This window comes from Crinia signifera, chromosome 1, assembly GCF_055691185.1.
Source record: "Crinia signifera chromosome 1, ASM5569118v1, whole genome shotgun sequence".
Lineage (NCBI taxonomy): Eukaryota > Metazoa > Chordata > Amphibia > Anura > Myobatrachidae > Crinia > Crinia signifera.
In genome coordinates, this window is record NC_139217.1 from 365642643 (window position 1) to 365666913 (window position 24271).

Below are 24271 nucleotides of genomic sequence, written 5' to 3' on the forward strand. Positions count from 1 at the left end.
CCCTGCAATTACGGATTGAATGGATTCCATCTTGAATTTCAGAGGCTGTAGGTACGGATTCAGTTGTTTCAGGTTCAGGATGGGACGAGCCGATCCGTCCGGTTTCGGCACCAGAAACAGGGAAGAATAAAATCCTTGGTTCCTTTCCTCCGTCGGGACTGGGAGAATCACTTCCATCCTTTGAAGCTTGGCAATTGCTTCCCTCAAAAGGATTGCTTTTTGTGGAGAAGCTGGCCAACCTGTCTTGAAAAATCTCTGAGGAGGAGGAAACATGAATTTTATCTGGTAACCCTCTGACACCAGATCCCGTACCCAAGCATCCTGACAAGACTGAAGCCACGCATGCTTGAAGTGCCTCAAACGCGCTCCCACCTGGAGGGTCTCCTTCAGGGAGGGGAGACCGTCATGCCTGTTTAGGGGTGGACTTTGCCTCCTGCTGTACTGTGGCCATACCTCTTCCTCTGCCCCGAGTTCCCCTCTGGGCGACGGAAGCTCCTCTCGATCTACCGCGAAATCTGTTTTGGGGACGAAAGGACCTAAAGGTGTGACTCTGAAAGGCCTTACGAGGAGCAGGTGGAGCTGCTGAAGGGAGGAAAGAAGACTTAACCCCCGTTGCCAGGGAGATCCATTTGTCTAGTTCTGCTCCAAACAAGACTTCTCCCTTGAAGGGCAATGCTTCAACCGCCCGCTTGGACTCCGCATCTGCCTGCCACTGCCTAAGCCATAAAGCCCTGCGCGCAGAAATGGATAAGGCTGAAATACGTGCGGACATTTTACAAATGTCACCCGAAGCCTCCATCAGGTAGTCAGAGGCCTCCCGTATGTGTTCAGCTAACCTATTAAGCTCGGCTGGATCTGGGTTGTCTTTTAAACCTTCAGAAATCTTGGAGGCCCAGACCCCCATTTCTTTGTTTACCCAGCATCCTACCTGCGCTGGTCTCTGTAAAACTCCTGCCGCAGTGAAAATAGACTTTAAAGTTAGTTCTAACTTACGATCAGAAGCATCCTTCAGAGACGTGGCCCCAGGCACCGGCAATACCGTCTTCTTAGATAGACGAGTCACCGATGGGTCCACCACCGGAGGCGTTTCCACTTTCTTCCTACTATCTGCAGGGAGTGGATAAGAGACATAAAATTTTCTAGGAATTTGAAATTTTTTATCCGGATGATTCCAGGCCTGTGTAACAAAATCATCTAACTCCTCCGATTGAGGGAAGCTAGACGACTGCTTGGGCCTCTTCCCAAACAGAGAAGGCCTTGCTGGAGTCTCAGATGTATCAACATAATCCGTGGCTAACTTCACCATGGCAATCAAATCCTCTAAGCCATGTACCACAGGATCAGGGTCCGGTAGGACCGCCATCTGCTGATCCTGAGTCTCTGGTGCAGCAGCGCTAGGAATATAATATTCTCCTTCCTCTAACTCAGGCATTTCGTCTGAATCAGTGCCAGAGTCATGAGTAAACTGCCTCCTTCCTTGTGAGAGAATAGGGGGCAGTAAAGATGCCTGACCCTGCTCCGCAGAAGCCGGCGGGACAAGGGCTTTTGTTAAACCCTGTACAGCTGTGGCTAAAGAGATTTGTTGGTCTCTTGCCTGCTCTCTGTCTTTCTGTGAGGCAGAAAGTTCAGAAGCCAAGCGTGTCAGTACCTCAGTAAGCTGAGAAGCCCATACCGGTACTTCCTGAGCTGTGGATGAGGAGGGGTTAACAGCACATTTCTCACAGAAAATAACTCCCTCAGCAGAAGAAGTAAACTTCCCCTTACAGCCTTTGCATTTGGTGTTCCCTCCTGCCATACTGAACAGAGATATAACACCAGACACTTACACACTTCCAACAGTAAGAATAAGGTTAGAAGTGACACTGACAGGGGAGACAGCAGAGAAAGGGTTAAGAGCTGGCCCGGCCAAACTTGCCTTACAACAAAGGCACTGTAGCCTAACAAACTTTAGCACAGCCCAAATCTGGCTCACCCTACTCTAGCCCCCGCTGTGTACCTCACAGACTGGGTAGAGTATATGCAGGACGGTCACCGGAGTCAGTTTACTGCACAGCCTTCTCCTGCACGCTCTGCCTGAGGCGCCAAATGTCTAAAAATGGCCGCCAGCAGCGCTGCAGGGGGCTGAACGGAGGCTCTGAGCCCTGCCTGTTACCCCCCTTACTGAGGAGGGGTCAGCGCTAAGCCCCGCCTCCCGTCTGCGCTCCGGTGCCAGGGCTTCTAACACTGAGAAAAACCCCTCTGCTGTCTGCCATTATTGTTTGCTGACCTCCTCCACTAACTGGAGAGAGGTCAGAGTACTCACAGCCGTCCTGCTGGCCGGTCGGCGGAGCGGCTGTGGAAGCGTCGCGCTGCCGCCATTTTCTCTATGGGGCGCGCGCGTCTTCACAGAGACTGTGGTCTCCTCAGCCGGGGACCCGGGCGCAGTGCTTTGTAGCGGCGGCCGGGTCCCCCCGGCAGCGCCCACGTAGCAGGCTGGCAGTGACAGCATCTACTAATGACAATTGCCCAGGAGCATCTGGAAACATGCCCAGCTCCCTTGGGCACGATCTAAGACTGCCGGGGGGGGGGAGTAGAAGGGGAGGAGTTGGCCACACTGAATTTACAATAGAGTGCCCTAGCTCCCTGAGGTCGCCCTTCTATCCCCACTGTCTACGCTCCAGTGACACCTAGTGGAGGAAGGAGAAATAAATCTTAACTGACCTATTTTTGTGGAGCCCAGCTCAGAGAACTGGGTGGGCCCGCGTACACATGGGAAATGCCCAGCATTTTCATGGGGACGTCCATAAAACGCTGGCCATCCCCCTTACAGACACCTGAACAGAAACCGTGCATAGGCGTATATTAGCATATACGCATAGCGAAACCATCAGTCCCTGGCGCAAATACACTGGAGACCGATCAAACGTGCTTTTGCAGGGACACTGATCTGTTTTAAACTTGCTGGATATTGAGAGTGAGCTGTGAAGACAAAGATTGGAGATAGGAGCAGATAGGGACCGGAGTGTGGAGTTTGTGGGCTAAAAACAGTCACCGCTCAAAGTAAAAACTCTCACAGTTCAAAGTGAAAATACATTGCAGAAATCTACAGGCTTTTTAACTAGTATAGTGGTGTCAACATATCCCGGGTTACCTCAGTCTCTGCTTTAAAGTGTAGACTGCTAAATAGAAATTAACAGGTAATCTAATAGTGGATGGGTGGGGGGATGACATCCAAGCAAAGACACAAATATTTACAATATAGAGCACCTTAACACAAATTATCAACCCCGCAGTCCTGTACTGTAACAGCCAGCACCAGTACAGCAGCTGCCAAGCTAGAAGGAGAATATACAGCTTACAATAATACCCCTTTCACACCAGAAATGCAGAGACAAACCCGGGAATTAAATTCCAGGGACAAGCAGGGACATTCCCGGGTTGGGACCCATTCACACATGCTTTTGAAGCAGGGACAACCCGGGTCGGCACCTTTCACACTGAACCCGGGATGACCCTGCATTTCTATGAGAATAGCATTGAAAATTGCCTTTTTAGGCTCACATTAGATTATTAATAATTAAGACACAAAACATTTGTAGTGTTTCAGCCTTTGTTTACTTGTCTAAAACAAATTAAAAGGCATATGAAGGCATCTTCCCCTCTAATGATTAATAGCTCTCTCACCTCCTCATTTGTCCAAGACAAAATTAACTTCTGGGGTCTGTGGTGCCACAGAACATGCACACTGTATCCCTGCACACTGTATGCTGTCTCTGGGCATGTCTGTGATGCCCCTTTCAGACCGCACTTTGGAAACGGTATATTGCCGTTTTTTTACCGTTTTAAAATGGTAATCTGTGCGGTCTGAAAGGTGCAGATCCAATTAACCCGTTTGAAAATACCGTTTTTTCAAACCGGTTAAAATGCAGGGTCCTACCCGTTTCAGACCCGGTATTTTGGGATCAAAATCGGGTCTGAAACGGTATTTAGGACCCAGCCAATGAGCTGGGTCCTAAATTCAGCGCAGTGAATATTTAATGAGTGCTCATTAAATATTCACAGCACTGGAGCCGCCCCGCGCCCCCCGGCGCGCGTGTCAACCCCCCCGGCGCGCGTGTCGACCCCCGTGCGCGTGTCGACCCACACACCCCCCCCCGCGTCGACCCCCCCCCCCCCCCGCGTCGACCCACCCCCCGTGCAGCCGGTACCTCCGTTGTGGATCCCGGCAGTGCAGTATGGTCGGAAGCACTCGTAAAAAAAAAAGTGTCTTTCAGAAAATGGCTGCCCCATAGGAAAACCTCACTTTTCTTATAAGAAAAATGACTTTCGGAAAATGGCTACCCCCATACGAAAGACAGTTTTTTAAAACAGGTTTTCCGATGGGGCAGCCATTTTCTGAAAGACACTTTTTTTCATAAGTGCTTCCAACCATACTGCAGTGCCGGGATCTGCAACCGAACTCAGGTACCGGCTGCACGGAGGGGACGGGGGGCTGGCTGCACGGAGGGGAGGGGAGGGAGGCGGCGCTGAAGGCTGCACTGGCTTTGACCCTGTATTTGGACAGTTTCCAAAAACGGGTCTGCCAGTGTCAAAAAATCGGCACTTAAACGCAGGGCTATTTTTCAGTAGGCTCCAGCAGGAACTGAGGCCCTTATTCTAGTTCACTCTTTCTGACAAAATATTTCTTAGATGGACAAAACCATGTGCACTGCAGGTGAGGCAGGTGTTACTTGTGCAGAGATAATTAGATTTGGGTGGAGTTTTACACCTGCCTCACCTGCAGTGCACATGGTTTTGTCCATCTAGGAAATATTTTGTCAGAAAGTGTGAACTAGAATAAGGGCCTCAGTTCCTGCTGGAGCCTACTGAAAAATAGCCCTGCTTAAACGGTAATATACCGTTAAAGAGGTGCGGTGTGATAGGGGTTTTACCTGGCAGACCCGTTTTTGAAAACGTTTTCAAATACAGGGTCAAAGCCAGTTATGCGGTCTGAAAGCAGCATGAGTGTCCACCACAACAGGAAGTTGCCCTGCTAGCAAATCAGCACTAGCAGAGGCAACACGGGAAGCAGGGACATGTCCCTGCACCTTTCACACCAGCCAGTAACCCTCGAAGGACCCGGGAGCAACCCTGCTACCTAGCAGGGTTGAATTGCTGGCAAATTAACCTGGGAATTTGTTCCTGGGACCTTTCACACCAGAGCTAGTCCCGGGTTGTTCCCGGACCCAACCCGGGAATTTAGGCATGTGTGAAAGGGGTATAATACAACCCCCAATTAATTAATCTGTACTTCCTCATCTTTAGCTAAGTTAGCCACTATGTAAGGATTTTCGGCGATCAAGTACCCCACGCCACCCTCCTGTGTCCACGCCACCATATATTACCATCAGTAAAGTTGTGGTGAGTGAAGCGAGCCACCGAACCCGAAGTGTGGCAAGCAAAGCCAGCCCGCGAGGGGACAATGGTAGGGATGGTCATCGGTACAGACGCCATCGATGGTTGCCATTGATGGCAATTCTGCACCCAGCCATCGATAGTGGCAAACCATTTGATGGATAACCATCGATAGTTTTAGCTATGGATGGTCATCCATTATGATTGACTGGATGGCCCGGGGGCCAATCAGAAAATGTGGGCGGGACTTCTCGTGTCAGGGGTGGAGCTATGCTCCGTGTCCCGCCACCTAGAAAAAAAAAAAAAGGAAACATCGATTCTCCTTTGCCGTCGATGTAGGGAAGACATTTGGTACTCCCACATGCCTACATGGCAAAAGTGTTCAACATCGGCCACACACCATCGATGATTTTAAATCATCGATGGACATCCCCAGACAATGGTGCTATGTAGTTCCGTAGTGTAAGCAGTGGCTGCAAAGTTGAGAAGTACAAATTCATCTTATTACCTAGGCCTCATAATTATAAATGAACGAGTAGGAACCCCCCCCCCCCCCTTACTTAAAAAGCCGCAGGGACATTACCCCTTGCACATTGCCTTTATTGGGAGTGAGAACATAGCGCATTATTATACGATTTCCCTTTATCAACAGGTTATGCAGTGGCACAGACACCCCAGTACAGTGAGGGGGCATGCCGCCTCACCAGCATGGACTGTGGGCAACGCCCTAGTACACATGATCACCGGGCCCGCCACTGGGTTCTAGGCCTCTGTAGCACAGTGCATTTTCTATGGCCACACTAGGACCGGCTACTGTCAGCGAGGTGACATACCCCCAACTTGCAGGGGTGCACATGATGGCCGAACGTCGTCCTGCTGTGAGGAGGAAACGCAGACATGTGTCTGTCAATGTAATGGCGGGAACACACAGAGCAGCGGCCTGCGCATAACCCAAGAGAAGAGCCTCACCGCGGGCACACATATTAGAACATGTATAAAAGGTTGCGGTTATGCCGCCATGACCGACATACCTCGTTTGCTGCGGCTGCTGCTGATGCCGCGTGCTGCTACCACCAGCCTGTCCCGCGCGCTGCACACGTGACCTGTGTCCAGTCCAGATCTCTGAGCAGCTCCGGCAGTCAGCGGAGGAACAAAACCGATAGAGAAAACCAGATCCCTCCGCGTCAAGAAATTTCTTCCGCGCTGCGGCTGTACAAAGGATAATTACAGAGGCGCTTTTCAAAGAAACGTTTCCAATCGAGTGACCCAGTTCTTCCTCCACAGCTGCCCACGATATAGACAGATAGAAGCAGGGACCTATTTTTACATGCGCGGTAGTGTCTTACCTTTCAGATTCTTCGTAAGTGAAAGAACAAGTCAAGGACCTGCAGACCAAGGGGCGGAGCCAGCTACGCGTGCTTGTCGCCGATTGGTAGCCGGGCTAAGCAAGAGCAGGGACACTACAGGCAGTTAAGGCACTGGCAGCCGCACTGCAGTAGTTAGAGCTGGCAGAGTGCGGATGTGGGGTGTTCGTGTTCCCCAGTTACTGCCTTCATAATGTCTGTCCTTGCTAGTTAAAACTGACAAATAAGCATACTTAAACTATCTCATAGAGACATGGGGTTTATAAGTGTGTGCTGTCATATTTAAGTTAAATATTTAAATGATTATAAAATGTATTACATCACATGTCCAAGTTAAATTAATTATTTTTACTAAACACTTTACTTCTGCATTCTGTATTGGTCCCTGTGACGCCCATCCACCAGTGAGACATTCCTCACCCCTGCATCATTCCTCCATTTTTAACCACTTGTCAATAACATTTGTACAAGGTTAACAAATAAAGCAATCTGTTTTACACTAATGTCTCTCATTACATACATACCAGATCTAGCCAGAGGTCCATACATATTGGACACACTAGTGAGTGCGCAATTTACCCAAAAACAGCTGTATTTAACCCCCGGGTTCTATAGGCAAGAGAACCCAGAATTTGCTGCATCACAACACACTATCTATAGTGGAGCGCAATACCACCCCCACAAAACCCAAGCATGGATATGTGGACTGTCATTCTGGTGTCCAGTCAGACAGCAGGTCTGTTCCCCTGTAATATGTGATGGAAGAGTGTGTTGGAGTGCTCTTGTACCTTATCAGTGGGGATGGATCCTTCCACACTTTTTCGGTTCTCTATCGTCTAAGCAGGCCAGAGAGGTAGTGTGTATAATTCCAGGCTGTGTGTGGTCACACAAAGCGTTGTAGCTGGATCCTACAGAACAGGAGTCGCCTTGCGTTTCAACTTTCATGTGAAATGGTGCAGCCTTAACCTGTCTCTGGCCACAGGCCTACAATGTCACCTCTAAGAGATAGGATGACGTCTCTCCAAGGCTAGCCCACTCCCACGGTCCCCTGGCGCCAGGGCTGCTATCAGAAATTGTGGGGCCCGGGACTGATAATTATAATTATTTGATTTGATTTACAAGTAGAAATTATCTGCATATACATATGCAGCTTCTGACAATACTTCAGTTCTGCAGGAAAACTTCATATAACCATTTAGATAACATACACCCAAAAGATATTACATGCACTTCAGAATGCACTTGCACTTCAGATATTACATGCACTTTAGAATGCACTTCAAAAGTGCTGCATCTAGGACTCCTCAGTGTGATCAACTCCTCCGTCTGGTCGTTCCTTTTAAACACTCTGAACTGACCTGAAATAGGTGCCCTATGTGCACATAGCAGGTTCTTTGCTCTTCTCTATCTCTGCATGCAGGTGGAATAACACCATTCATACGACATCAAAGTAGGTGACCATTGAAAATGACACTCACCAGGGCCAAGTTCCCTATGGGCACTGAAAGGTTTCTTTAATCCTGATCCATTTTCTCACAGAACACAGGTGACTCGCTCACTCCAAATGCTTGTGTAAACACGATTTATTCCAATGGTGAAAAACATCCATAAAAGATTTCCATAAAACAATGCTAAAAATGAGCAGAGACTGCCAGGGGCGAGTGGTGGTCTGGGTTACCTCCCTATCCGGATGGAAGGATCCCCCAATAGCTGAAGGTGATGCTCAGCACCAGTCCACAAGCCTCCTAGGTGTCCCCCTCTCCTTCAACCAACGCGTTTCAGGCTAAAAATTAGCCCGAATGGTCACCTACTTTGATCGTATGAATGGTGTTATTCCACCTGCATGCAGAGATAGAGAAGAACCTGCTATGTGCACATAGGACACCTATTTCAGGTCAGTTCAGAGTGTTTAAAAGAAACGACCAGACGGAGGAGTTGATCACACTGAGGAGTCCTAGATACAGCACTTTTTGGGACTACTACCACTATCTTTAGGAGGGGGATTACAGCGCCCTAGGATCACCATTTGTCTTGTTGCTATTTGTCTAGGACCTGGGAGTCTTATACGGCCTACACACATGCCGATATTAAGGCATTTTCTAAGCGATTTTGCTTAGTTTGGCAAAGTCGCTTAACCAATGCCCTCACATCGGTGTATGTGTGGGGGCTATATCGGCAGCAGTGCGCGTCCCCGCGCGTCTTTATCGCTGGCCGAGATTGGTGGACAGTGTCCATCAATCTCTGCATCGGCAGTGTTCTCCCACCGGTTATTGCCCAGAAAGTGTCAGGCTTTTCCCAAAATGCCGGCTTCCAGTCATTCAAACTCCGACATTGCGTTTACGATCCATATGCATTTTCAGATGCTACAATTTCTGATGTGCAATTTCTCTGATTTGCGATCCATGTACATGTGCCTAATATATAAATTCAAATTCCAGCTTCATATGGCAGCAGGTAATAGTTATAAGAAATTTGCCATTATTTAAAGGTGATCCAACGTTATAAGTATTCATGTATTCTTTTCATTAAAAATACTTTGTGAGGAAGGAAAGTGAAATGTGGGGGAACCCTGCTGAATACTTCTTTGTTCAAGATCTCATATCTCTTGTTAAATAATAGTCTCGCTTGGCCAGTATTGTTGATGAATTATCTGCAGGCCTCAAGCTGAGTGCTGGACTCGCATCCACTGATGATATTCCATTCCAAATCCAATCAACATGTATAAAACTTCAGTTTGAAACACAAATGGGATGGGGAGGTGGGAGTAAGCCTAACATAAAGAAGCTAAAGGGTAAATGAAGGATTTACGATGCAGTGTTCAGATTGGGAGGGAGAAACTAATTTCAAAATAGTTTCTTTCTAATTCTTTATTATTTTTACTTATTAGCTTGGTATCTATCTTAATCCTACAAAGAATTGTTAAATTAAAAGATAAACGTTCAGAGATCATGCATTGATTTTGATAAGAAAGTCATATTTGTTTCTATTAATAGGTGTGGGATTTGAAAAATTCATGTTACTGGGGATCATTCGGGTTACACATCGGAGTAATAACTGTCGGAATCGTCCGGCACCCGGTAAGGCTCCTGTCTCTTCCTCCTGGCAGCTACTCTCTGGTTCATTGTGATGTTTTGAGGGCTCAGATACACACACACAGTAAATGTGGTAGAAGAAGCTGGTAAACTGGGCATGTGCAGTAGATCTGCTCTGTCCCTTACACTGCATAATGTGATGGCAGCTCTATGGATCATATTATATACCAGTGCTATTTGTTGTCATAATTTAAGGCACTTGCCAAGAGGAGGGGTTTTCGGGCAACCATACCCCCCCCCCCCCCCCCCCCCCCCGCGTTTGCCTGTGAGTGCCACCCATGAGAATTATTGCCTCCCCCTTGCAAATGTATATTCCACTTCTTGATATATATGTTTGTAAAATCTTCTTCCTCATTCATCCAATTTCGACAACACCAGTGGCGGTTTTTACCTATGGTCTGCAGGTCTGCAGCCCCCCCAGGTAAAATCCGCCACTGTGGTGAGACTGCACTGGCTTCACTGTGACTGGCAATGTCGTCCTATTGGAAGTCCGACCTGCCAGTCACCAAGTCAGTCCCATTGGGAGGTGTTCCCTCCCTCTGGGACGCCTTTCTGCGGGCTACAGTTCAGAATCGCCGATTGTGCATTCGCAGTACCTATATCGGTACTGCGCATGCGCTGGTCCCAGTGCCTGTCATTTTTATAGTACAGGCGCCAGGACTAAGGTTACTTCTATGGGCTGTTGCTGAAGAAGCCCAAAGAAGCTGGCCGCATGCACAGTACAGAGGTTTGTACTGCGCATGCGCCAGTCCCGGCGCTTGTCATCAGAGCACAGGCGCAGGGAACTCTCTGCAGGGACCGGCGGCGTCAGGGGGTGGGGGTGCCTGCATCGCGCTCAGAGGCAGCCCCCCTCCCCAAAAAAGGTGCGGGCCGACACTGCTGCTCACTATAGGTTGCTTGAGGGCATTGAAAGGAGATGGCACTTAATACAATCTATAGCTTTAAGACAGAAGCTCCTCCCCTCTGAAACTCCTGGTCTTCACACGACCCTTTTTGTAGAATGGTCCACATCACTGCTTTCCAAATGATTGATATTCTGCGGCTAAGGGGGGACTGCAAGCAATCAGACAGGACTCAGGGTGTATGTACATATCTGAATTAGGCCCACTATTTGCCTATAATTAGGATATGAAGCACATCCTGCCTGCAGAGGATCCATCTGAAGCAACCATCTTGGGTACTCTGCATAGGCCACTGCTGGTTGGGTGTGTGCAGATTGTGGAGGTACACATTACAGGAATAGCACATGGTGAGTTTTGGGTACTCTGCATAGGCCACTGCTGGTTGGGTGTGTGCAGATTGTGGAGGTACACATTACAGGAATAGCACATGGTGAGTTTTGGGTACTCTGCATAGGCCACTGCTGGTTGGGTGTGCAGTTTGTGGAGGTACACATTACAGGAACAGCACATGGTGAGTTTTGGGTACTCTGCATAGGCCACTGCTGGGAGGGTATGCAGTTTGTGGAGGTACACATTCAAGGAATAGCACACGGTGGGGACACAAAAAAGGACACAAGGAAATCATCTTTGCAGGAGACTGACGGGACGGGACGGGGGGGTGGGGGGGGGGTGTCAGCCCCTGCATCGCCCCTTCCCTGCTGCATAAAGTTCTAAATTTTGCGGGTCCTTTGAGGAGGGGGTGGGGCTAATATGACACAATTCGCATAATTTTAGCCCCTCCCTCAATCTGCAGATCCATGAATTGCCACAGCTGACTGTCATAGGGCAGGGCTTGGTGATGTCAGCCTCGTTCCGACCCCTGACATGTAGCTTTATCCCTGCTTCTCCCAGTGAGGAGTGAAAAAATGTAGACAGGTATGTCACAGGATGTGTGACAAAATCCAGAGTTCTCCTACCCATGGGCGGATTCAGGGGGGGCACCCTGGCTGCTGCCAGAAAGAAGGGGTGTGATGCGTCTGTCAGAGCTGAGCTGCCAGCTGCTCTGATCAGAGGAGCTTCGCAGGGGGGCTGGCAGCGGCGGATGCGGCTGAAACAGCTGACACGCTGCTAAGCTCAGTGTCAGCAAACTCCTGCCCCCTTCCCGCTGCACTGACAGGCCGCTCACCTGTCAGCGGCTCCAGCCAGAATTGAAACTGCACCTTCTCCCCTTACCAGGAGCCCCTGCACCCTCCCTCAGCATGGATGAAGAAGAGGAGCTTGGCCGCTCCTGTTACCACCCATGGATGATTAGGTGCGTCCAGCCAGGCGGCACTGGATTATCACTGACACCCTGGAGCCTGCAGCACACTGCACAGATTGTGAGTGCACCTGTACCCACCTACCCACTAGTGTCACTCCATGTGACCATTTCCTCTGTTTGTGTGACCCCCTCATCCCAGTACGTGACCCCCTCATTCCCAGTATGTGACCTGTAACCAGCGGCGTAGCTACATTTTGGGCGCCCCCCCGCCGTTAGGGGGGGCGCCCCCCGCCGCCCATACAAACCCCCCCCCATTCCCCCACAGCAGGGCCGGACTGGGACCAGAAATCGGCCCTGGCATTTTTGAGCACACTGGCCCACCTTGCAGGAGGCGGGACCCTTGCGCGGCAAAGCTGCGTGCTGAAAATGGGCGTGGCCTCAGAAAAGGAGGCGTTACCCATTACACATTATGGAACACACCGTACTGCCCATTACAGAATATTATACAATCCATTATGCCCATTACACACTATAGAACACACTGTAATGCCCATTACACATTATGGAACACACCGTTATGCCCATTACACATTATGGAACACACCGTAATGCCCATTACACATTATTGAACACACCGTAATGCCCATTACACATTATGGAACACACTGTTATGCCCATTACACATTATGGAACACACCGTAATGCCCGTTACACATTATTGAACACACCGTAATGCCTATTACACATTATGGAACACACCGTGATGCCCATTACACACTATGACACAATCCATTATGCCCATTACACATTATGGAACACACTGTACTGCTTATTACAGAATATTACACAATCCACTATGCCCATGACACATTATGGGACACACCTAATATAGCCATGAGTGAGTCCTTGGTACCAGTGGGAACACACAGAATATATATACTGTGTATATATATATATATATATATATATATATATACTACCAACAAGTGTGTTTGGCTGATTATTGCTAGTAGTGGAAGACCGAGGGAGTGCTTTTTCCTTTCTTGCCCATATATATATATATATATATATATATATATATATATATAGAGTCCTGGGGGTGCGGCGGCACTCAGAATAGAAATAAGACGCGTAGGCAGAAGTTTACCAACGGTTTCGGAGCCTTGGCTCCTTTATCAAGGTGTCATAGAGAACAATTAACAGATAAAACAAACTCACCTATATAGCTCTGGGTTCCCGCCGTCTCTCCCGTCGGCGCCGCGCGCTGGAGTCGCCCACAAATGACGTCATCCCCGCTCCGACGCCGGGGGATCGACGAAGTAAGCCAGATCACCTGTGCAGAAAGCAATTGTGTATATGTTACCATAGTAACAGCAAGCCTGACGGCAAACCAATGAAATGACATAACGGCATATGCACACAATGTAGCGTATTTAAAAATGCAATGTGATGACTGTAAATGTCATCACTATAAATTCTCCCCACAGGGGCAGCATAATGAACATCCATGTCAAGGTTACGAGATAACTGTGAAATCAATAGTGAACAAATAAAAATAATCAGAGTAAAAATAAAAAATAAAAAATAAAAATGAAAAAAGTGTATATATGTATATAAAAAAACATATATACAAACAATTATACAAAACAGTGAATGAATGGGGCATCTCAACATCATCAAATCAATCAAATCAGCAGTACTTGTAAAATGAATATTTATGTATGACAGAAACTGTCATATCCTCCTAAAAGGTCAGGTTCTCTAATAATTCTAAAAAGACTGGTGTACTATGTCTCAGAAAACGACAGCCCTCACAAAAAACATGACAGCCCCAAGCTGTCATTAAGCCCTTTGGGTGATAATGTTTCTAATGTGAAAATCCAGCGGCTTTCCGCCTGTAGGAGTTTTAATGACCTGTCACCCCCTCTCCTCATGGGGGGGACATGGTCAATAATTTTATACCGTAAAGAGGTGAGTGAGTGTCTAGCCTCCACAAAGTGGCGAGCCACTGGAAACTCACTCTGTCCTGCAATAATGGCTTTCTTGATGTTAGAGCGATGTGCTGCAGCTCTTTCTTTAAAACTCCTGTCCGTTTTACCGACATAGTGCTTCTACCATCCCTTTTCAGGAAAAAAATATAGGATTAGACACAGGGTCACATGCACTACAAAATTCGTGATTTATTTGTTAAGTTGTCCGTGCGGCCGACACTATGTCGGTAAAACGGACAGGAGTTTTAAAGAAAGAGCTGCAGCACATCGCTCTAACATCAAGAAAGCCATTATTGCAGGACAGAGTGAGTTTCCAGTGGCTCGCCACTTTGTGGAGGCTAGACACTCACTCACCTCTTTACGGTATAAAATTATTGACCATGTCCCCCCCATGAGGAGAGGGGGTGACAGGTCATTAAAACTCCTACAGGCGGAAAGCCGCTGGATTTTCACATTAGAAACATTATCACCCAAAGGGCTTAATGACAGCTTGGGGCTGTCATGTTTTTTGTGAGGGCGGCTATTTTTTGAGTCATAGCCCACCAGTCTTTTTAGAATTATTAGAGAACCTGACCTTTTAGGAGGATATGACAGTTTCTGTCATACATAAATATTCATTTTACAAGTACAGGTTGAGTATCCCGTATCCAAAATGCTCGGGACCAGGAGAATTTTGGATAACGGATTATTCCGTATTTCGGAATATTTTAATATTTCAATGATGTATTTTGAAGTATCTTGCATGTATGCTGTATAAACACATAATATACACACAAATATATTTTATTACCACATAAAATACACACAAATATATTTTAATTGTTCAAAAAACAAGGTTTCAAAACGTGAAACAAAATGTGTGTACTATCTCAGCACTGAATTTGAATGCCAAGCAATCATTGTCTTGTACATATATAGTGCCAGTTACATATCATGTCCCCAGTGATGCTGTTACAAATGTCCCCAGTGAGTTTTTAGCAAAAAAAAAATTTGTTTTCACTTTCTGGAATGTCCGTATTTCGGAATAATTCGGATAACGGATACTCGGATACGGGATACTCGACCTGTACTGCTGATTTGATTGATTTGATGATGTTGAGATGCCCCATTCATTCACTGTTTTGTATAATTGTTTGTATATATGTTTTTTTATATACATATATACACTTTTTTCATTTTTATTTTTTATTTTTTATTTTTACTCTGATTATTTTTATTTGTTCACTATTGATTTCACAGTTATCTCGTAACCTTGACATGGATGTTCATTATGCTGCCCCTGTGGGGAGAATTTATAGTGATGACATTTACAGTCATCACATTGCATTTTTAAATACGCTACATTGTGTGCATATGCCGTTATGTCATTTCATTGGTTTGCCGTCAGGCTTGCTGTTACTATGGTAACATATACACAATTGCTTTCTGCACAGGTGATCTGGCTTACTTCGTCGATCCCCCGGCGTCGGAGCGGGGATGACGTCATTTGTGGGCGACTCCAGCGCGCGGCGCCGACGGGAGAGACGGCGGGAACCCAGAGCTATATAGGTGAGTTTGTTTTATCTGTTAATTGTTCTCTATGACACCTTGATAAAGGAGCCAAGGCTCCGAAACCGTTGGTAAACTTCTGCCTACGCGTCTTATTTCTATTCTGAGTGCCGCCGCACCCCCAGGACTCTACATTAGACAGGCTACTACTGTCTTCACGGAGGGCACCAGCTCATTGGAATTTATCTTACCTTCTCCTATACTTTGGAGTGCCGCCACAGGATTGCATATATATATATATATATATATATATATATATATGATAAAAACATTTCACTAAACTAAATACATTACAGTAAATAGCTGGATTTTTAAAAATATCTCAACAGCCTGAATCTATGGGAATGAAAAACTTGTGTCCATAAACAAAGAGAGGGAAGAAGAGAGAGATAGGGAAGGAGAGAGAGAGAGGGAGGGAAGGAGAGCGAGAGAGAGAGAGAAGGAGAGAGAGAAGGAGAGAGAGAGAAGGAGAGAGAGAGGGGGGTGAGAGGGGGGAGAGAGAGAGAGAGGGAGGGGGGAGAGAGACAGATGAATTTAGACCTTTTTTGCACCAAAGATCACATCCATGCATCACACATTTGAAGAAGGGTCAGCACATCAGTGGGGGTGTTTTGACCTCCCCTCCCCCCCCCAGCCCCCCCCCCCCCCCCCCCCAGCAGTCCTCACCTTAACACTGCCGCGGCCCGAGCCGGGAGCCAGGAGGATGCGAAGCTGCGGAGTGCTGCAGAGAACGGCAAGACATCAAATGTTTTGGTGCGCGGGGACTCGGACGGACAGACGGGGGTGTGAATAGGAAAACTTTGAGAATGTCTGTACTGTTAGTGAGTACAGCACACACAGCTGGAAGATATACCTGCAGAACGGGACAGTGACAGTCCCATTCTGCGATGTATCTTTCTGCTGTGTGTGCTGTACTCACTTGGAGAACAAGGGTGCAGCCTGGAGTCCAGCGGCAAATGTCTCCAGCAGTTCCGCCCCTGCCTGTGCTGGGGGATGCTGATGGCTTTCCGGGGGCAGCGGAAGAATGTTAGTTAGTGCTGCTCAGACTGGAGGGAGGCGGTCCGGCGGTCGTGTCATGAGGTCATTATGCTAATGACACGGCCGCCCGGCGCTAGGCAGAAAATCGGCCCACAAGGCCATCGGCCCTTCTGGCATTTGCCAGAAGTGCCAGATGGCCAGTCCGGCCCTGCCCCGCAGCCTTACCTTTTGCGCTGGTCCCTGCGGCTCTGTTCTTCTGCTGAGGACCACCACAAAATGTCCGCCCCCCATACAGCAGACAGTTTCTGTCTGCTGTATGGGGGCGGCCATTTTGTGGTGGTCCTCAGCAGAAGAACGGAGCCGCCGGGACCAGCGAAATAGGTAAGCCTGCGGGGGATTGGGGGGAGGTGTAACTATAGCACCGCAGCCCCCGGCGCCCCCATATGCACAGCGCCCCCCCGCGGTGGCGGGGGCTGCGGTGCTATAGTTACGCCACTGCCTGTAACCCTTTTCCCTGTGTGTGAGACCTAGTACCACCCTACCTCTGTGTATGTGTGATGCCCTCCACCCCTCTCATCCACAATGTGTGACCTCTTGTCCCCACTATCCCTGTGTATATGGGAGACTCAGTGATGCATACACAGTACAGTGTACAAGACTTCTCCTTGTGCAGCTCCCATGCTCCCATTGCTATTGTAATGTTATTGTTAGCTTTTGTTGTTGAAATTGGATTGGCAGATCATTAAGAGTTCCGGCATCAGCCTCTCAGTATGGTGTTTGGCATAATACGTAATGGACATTATGGCGTGTGTCTTAACTTGTAATGGGCATTACTGTGTAAATTTTTGTGTCAATTTTGGTGTGGTACACTACACTCAAGGACATGCCCCCTTTTGAGTGACCATGCCCCTCGGAAATCACAGTCACATGACCAACAGGACCTAGAAGATGCCAGTGGACCTGTCAGGAGCAATTAAATCTCTGCTGGGCAATGAAGGATGATATATCAACACTTTAGCATGTCTATATTTTATCACTGTTAACTTTAGCATGTCTATATTTTATCACTGTTAACTCGAAATATCAATCTGGACATTGTCATGATGAATATCAATATTGTAGCTGTTGATATATAGATATAATATATATATATATATATATATATATATATATATATATATACAGAACCCTTCTGTGAGGGCACCCTGTTCCAATAAAGTTATTCCCGGTCTTTTATGTTGCAAGTGTAGTGTAGGTACAGGTGTACGTAAAGTTCCAGAGCATGGGAAGTGTGAAAATACACAAGTTACATGGCAAAAACAGAAATATATTCAACTGAGCCATAATAACTAATGTTAAATTAATGTTTTATAGCAGCTGCACTCTTTCATAGCAGCGAAGTATAGTGCAGAATATTTTTCACCACAATGCCTTCTATAACAACACTCATCTCTCAACAAGTGGTAATTTTACTGCAGAACCTGCGCCAGGTTGCAACAATAATTGCTTGAGCCCCAAGGAAACCAACTCCAAAATTTTCTTATGTTCTCAGGAGACAAAGATGAGAGATCATCAAAGGAAGAGCAACACAGCATGACTGTCATAAGCCTGAAGTTACAACTTAGACATGCAATGGAAAATACCACTGGTACCTCTCTTGTGCATAGCCTGTAGTAATTAAAAACTTGATCCCTGCTGTTTTATCATCTCATTAGCAATGGGGGCACAAGACTTTTATCCTTGTTTGTTAGGAATCAAACATAGCGGAGGAACTCTGATTATAAATTGATGAAAGTAAAGTTAAACTTTTAAATATGAGTTTTTGTTCACAATGTGTTTTCAGCTGATTAAAGAGAAGTCCTTTCTGTAGCATAATATCAGATGTCCAGCAGAGACTCGCAGAGGTGGCATCAGCAGTTGCCACATGAAGTTATGAAGTTGAAAGACATTTTTCCGGTCTTCTGTACAATAAATATTCTTCAAGCCACACTATAATAAAAATCGTCTATAGTGCTATTTAACTATATCATTATGGTGGAGATTCTGTTTTGGCTGCACAATTTACACAGGAATCTATTTTAAATGTTTTCTGGCTAAAAATGTAAATTGTTAACAATGCAACTGTAATAGTGTGTACACACGGGGGGCGATATGGCTTCCGATGTTCCCGATATAGTGAACATTGGAAGCCATATCGCATATTAATTGTCGGCTTTTTAGGGCTTGCGAGCCCGATGCGCTGCCGATGCGTGCTCCCGAGTGCGCGCAAATCGGCAGCGATATAGTGAGGGCAGGCAACACTATATAGTGCAGATCTGCACTATATAGTCTAAATTGTGCCCCTCTAGCATGCCGTGATATGCGAGTCCCGATGCAATTTGATCGCATCGGGACTCGCATCTCACGGCAGTATCACACCTTAATACCTATTTCTAAATAATTTGTTTTCAAATACTTCACTATCACTAATGATCTAAAGTTGTGTATAGTAGTTATTGGCCACCTCTTGCTTTATGCACTGTTACATTTGTTTTGCTGTACATCCATCGGCTCCAGTTGTTATTTTATTATAATAATGAATAAATGCTGGGGTCTTGGGTGCATCTCTGCAGCTCATAAAGTATAGAATGACATTGAGCTTCAGCTTGTTGTTTGCTGAAGCAGCCAAGTTCTGCATAATTCAGAAGCCCACGTACCGTTGCAAACATCGCATGTTGTGATGTGCATGTGCCTGAGGCCATGACCCACAGCCGCATTGCAAAAAAAAAATGTAGCCACAGCATTTTTGGGGAGCGGGTGCGGCGGCTGCACGTGGCCCATAACAAAGGCTGGCTTGCACCTGGTTCCGCAGCTAGGCTGTTCAGCCAGGGGGCAGCCGGGACTTGTTTTTTTGCTAACTTTAGCAAAATTACACCTTATCAGGCCCAATGTTAGCCCCACTTCATATGACCTCCTCTGTATAAAGGATGTCCCACACAGTGCTGCCAACAGAATGTATGAGATCAGAGGCAAATGGAAATGTAATCTGCAAAATATGGCTGCCCACTGTAGGAGACAGCTGCTGCATCCCTGTATTGTTAGAACAAGGTAAGCAGCTTTATTAGTCATTAGAATAGCAGTATGCCATTGGAATTACCAGTGAAGAGCATGGGGTTAGCACAGTTTTGGGGAAAAGGATATTTGAGCAGAGAGGGAAAAGCTGAGGGGTGTTTTAAGTCAAGTAAAGAATGTAAGATGGGTGTTGATCAATGGATTGACAATGTTATGTTTGACTATTGCACCAAATGGTCATCATGCATCAGATTGACAAGTGCAAAAAAAGTGGACGGATGAAATATTGACTGTACTTAAGGTCAACAGGTTCAAAAGGTTGACATGACAGCCCTCAGTACAGACATGTACTGTCTCGAACTTGCTTCACTCGCCACAGGTTACTGTTTGCAAAAGATGTCCACATGGATAGTAAGTCAAGCAAATGTTTGCATGTTACGACCATTTATGTGTCAACCGTTATCATGTCGACCTTTTCAACCCATTGACCTTTCATCTGTCAACCTTTTAGCCTGTGGACCTTTTCAAACCCATCGGCTTTTCATCTTTCAAGCTTTTGTACCTTTGACCTAGTGCATATCTACCATATGGTGTCATGACGTCCTGACCTGACCAATACAGTGTCTATCACCTGGATATAATTTAAGATACATTTGAGGGATTTCTAAAGGGTGTAGGTGGATGCATCGTATAACATTAAAGGGAGTTTTAGGACACACGTGGACCTCTGTATGGCCCTGCTTATTAGTAGTTGCCATTTTTATGCCATGAATACTATATTTTTGATACTCAATGGATATTTGCTTTTTTTGTAGCATTTTTGCCACATTTTCTCTAATTTACTAAGCTAAACAATCATTGAGGTCACACCCCATTTGCTTTGTTTCCTGTGGTATATATCTTTGTATCATCTGCAATTGGGACAAGTATTCATTTCAGCTCCAATAGTTCCTTAGTTATGTCACCGTCAAATATATGGTACAGCAATGACTCTATTAGTTGACAACTAAGTGCTCACTTATTCGGGAAATAGCTACAGTATACATATAGCTAACACATGGGTGTGGTACTGGGGTCCTACAGTCGGGATCCCAACAGTCATTAGCCCGACGTGCCCGCAGCGCTCGCCACGCTCCAGGCACGGTGGCTCATTACGCGAGCCACCTATTCTATTCTCCCTCTATGGGGGACGTGGACCCCCACGAGGGAAAATAGCAGGTGGCTGTCGGCAACCCGGCTATCGGTGTTTTGACAGTTGGGATCCCGACATCGGGTAAATGACTGTCGGGATCCCGACTGTCGGGACCTCGTCCGGCACCCCTAACACATTAGGGGCTGATTTTTCACCATCTGCATCCTCAAATGCTTATGTGCTGACGACAGTCCGCACCACAGCACCGGTCCCTGGGTAGGGTATGCGGTAGTTAGTTTGACAGTGTCTAGGTAGACAATCAATAGGTCGACCGCTATTAGGTGACAGTCAGTAGGTCGACACATGCAAAAGGTCAACATGTATTAGGTTGACATGGTCAAAAGGTCAATATGAGAAAGATCGACATGAGTTTTTATTATTTATTTTCAAAACGGACTTGTTCATACCTTCCTAGTGGACATGAAGGGGGAATACATAGGTGGGCCGAGCACAGCAAGCCATGCACTCCATGTTGACCTTTTTTTCATGTCAACCTTATGACCTTGTCGACCTAATGCATGTCAACCGTTTTCTTGTGTTGACCTACTGCCTGTTAAACAATAGGGATCAACCTAATGACTGGCGACCTAACAATCCCATACCCCCTGGTTAGGTGAGTAACATTATTTGGGTTGTTCATCAAGCCGGCTGACCTTTCCAGCAGGAAACGAACCGTCGTACTGGATTTGGTCATATTGTTCCAACATTCCCTGTTTTGTTTTTGTTTTGTTTTTTTTAGATTTTTGGGAGTCATACTGTATATATTTTTTTCCAAAATATTTTTATTAAGGATTGAGCATTACAATAATACAATCAGCAAGATACAGTTATGTCTCTTGTAACAATGAAATGCAATAATGGTTGAAATTGCAATAGATTCAATTGTAAATTTTTCTATCATTACCACATAGGTAAATATATACTGTATATGTGGATAAACACTGCCGGAGGGTCATACTGTATATTGAGCATAATTTCAGGAATGAAAAGTGTCATCACAAACTTATTCACAATACACAGTCACAGCCTATGGTCCTGATTCAGTAGCATATGCGACCCTCAGGGCCACCAAGAGGGGGGGGGGGGGTAGCGGATACTAATTACCTGGGCCTGGGCTTGCTGGAGGGGCCCTGGTCTGACCTCCCCCTTCCCCTTCATCCCTCCCATACAGCAGCAGCACACCTACAGCATGTGCTGTGTTGACAGCAGGCTCAGCATGAGTGTTTCACTGATAGCGTGAGAGCTCATGCTGAGCCTGCTGTCCACACATGCTGTAGGTGTGTGCTGCTGCTGAGGAGGAAAAGGGGGGACAATAACACTCCCCCCTCAACTTTAGAGTGTTTTATTTCACCCCTAAACATTCTGGGGCGTGGCCTAAACATGGGGTGGCCACGCCTCCCACGGTTAGGCCACGCCCATAACATTTTACCGGAGCCCGGCATACCTCTCGGCGGCCGACGCGATCCTTAGTTATGCAGCAGGAGGTTCTGCAACGTGATCACAGTTTAAGAGGAACATCGCCACCATTAGGTCAAGGAAAACTGCACATCACAGCCTTGTGTAATGTGGAGATTTTTGGGATTAAAGGAAATATTTTATGAAGTTTAGCCAAGTCACTGATATTAAATGACAAACAGTTTATTATGCAAACAACGAACAACAATCATACAAAAGTAAAACGCAACTTTTGTCTATGTGATTACAGAACACAGACGTATCATCTTCTTATTGTTCCAAGTCCGAGAAGACCGATCATTATTCAGCAAATACTTGGATAATACTTACACAGCAGGCAACATACTTAAAGTAGGTCTATGGTCTGCTGTTCCAATCCATACTCCTTCCATCCCATCAATAAGACAGGCAAGTTTCCCGACCATCGGTAAACTGCACTGTGGATCGCAGAAGCAATTCTTACTGAAGAAGGCTCAAGAACATTGCCTGCTAGGGCAGCCCTTTAGCTACACAGACTGTATTTGGCAGTAGCAAAGCTGCATCCATGTTTCTCTTTAGACTGCAGACTGTACATGATCACAGCTGACTGCAGATACATGTCCTGAAAATGGGCATGTCACGCCTGTGTTTTTTCTGTCACTCCACATTAACTTATCCAGATGATTACTTTCTGTCAATTCCTTTCCCATGAAATCCTCATTGCGAGCGGGATTGTAGTGGCACCTTGGCACATGCGCATTGCAACTACAGCAAATGGGTAGTCTGCTGATGATTGTTCACTTGTGTGAACATGACTTAGGCCAGCAGTTTACAACCTTTATTCTCTCCCGTACCCCTTGATTAAGCTTTTAATTTATGAGTACCCCCTCTCCTCTCAATTTGAAATATCCACAGTACGTAAGAGTGGAGTAGAAGTGAGCGGAATGTGTGTCCTTATATTAAGGAATAGCGGAGAGGTAGTGTGCAGTCAGGAATTGGGTCCCTCTATGTCTGGCCACTGACTGGGTACTGTCTCCGGGGTTCCCACTAATGCCTGTATGCGGCTGCTTCCTCTACCCATGTCAGCACAGGGCAGATGATTTCTGATCATGTGGCGCTTAATGATATACATGAGAAACAGTTGGTAATAATAAAAAAATACAGTTTATAAAACACAATAAATGATATACCGTAAATAAAATAAATACTGGAACAACCTCCCTGGGGTATAGAATAAAGTAAAATAAATCTAAATGATGATATGCACAATACCACATTAATGGGATCGGATGTTATAAAAACACTAGCAGCATATAACAGTTCTCATATCATTATTGTTGTGAGGAATGAGTCCGAAAAGATGAATAGTAGTACATTTTTTTAATATAAAAATGCACGCTTATATGCTTGTTTGGTGTATCATAGTCAGTACTTAAGTAAGGCCACAAATTTGCAAGTGTACTAATATTACCAATTGGGTCCCTGTCCAAGATGTCTATGGCGGTGGTCTGCTGTTCCCCGCACTAGTGAAAGCTTGCACGGCTGGCTGGGTGCTGCTGACCCTCTGGGCTTCAGGAGAGTATAGCCAGTTGCCGCTGTACGCCCTATGTATCTTTTAAATTCCATGAATTACCTGCTAATCATCTTTTTACACCTTTATACACTGCTAGTATTTTTATAACATCCCATTAATGTGGTATTGTGCATACAGTATCATAATTTATATTTATTTACTTTATTCTATACCCCCTGGGAGGTTGTTGTATTATTTATTTTATTTACGGTATATCATTTATTGTGTTTAATAAATTGTATTATTATTACCAATTGTTTATCATTTATATCATTAAGTGCCACACAATTTGAATATTCCTGTCTGTGTCCTTTTGGAGGTTGGCATTTCTCCCTCGTAGTGGCTGCTGAGAATATAACACACAAGCACTTAACCTAGCGCTTTAATACATTTTTGCTATTATTGTTTTGTCCAGATGATTGCTGATGTCTGAGGGCAGCGCAGGTAGCTTTCAGTGTATTGCTGGTGGGGCAAAAGCACGAGGAGACACTGATGATGCTACAGACGGAACCGGAAGTGTCTCAATGTGATTC

At 46.1% G+C, this 24271-nt stretch overlaps 1 protein-coding gene across 1 annotated transcript in view; it reads right to left on the bottom strand.

The window, feature by feature from the left end:
- PIWIL1 (piwi like RNA-mediated gene silencing 1) overlaps positions 1-6650 on the bottom strand; it is a 227032-nt gene extending 220382 nt beyond the window's left edge. The window contains exon 1 of the mRNA XM_083150480.1: positions 6405-6650. The gene's annotated coding sequence lies outside the window, so the exon portion shown is untranslated. The remainder of the gene's footprint in view (positions 1-6404) is intronic.
- Between the last annotated feature and the right edge of the window lie 17621 nt (positions 6651-24271).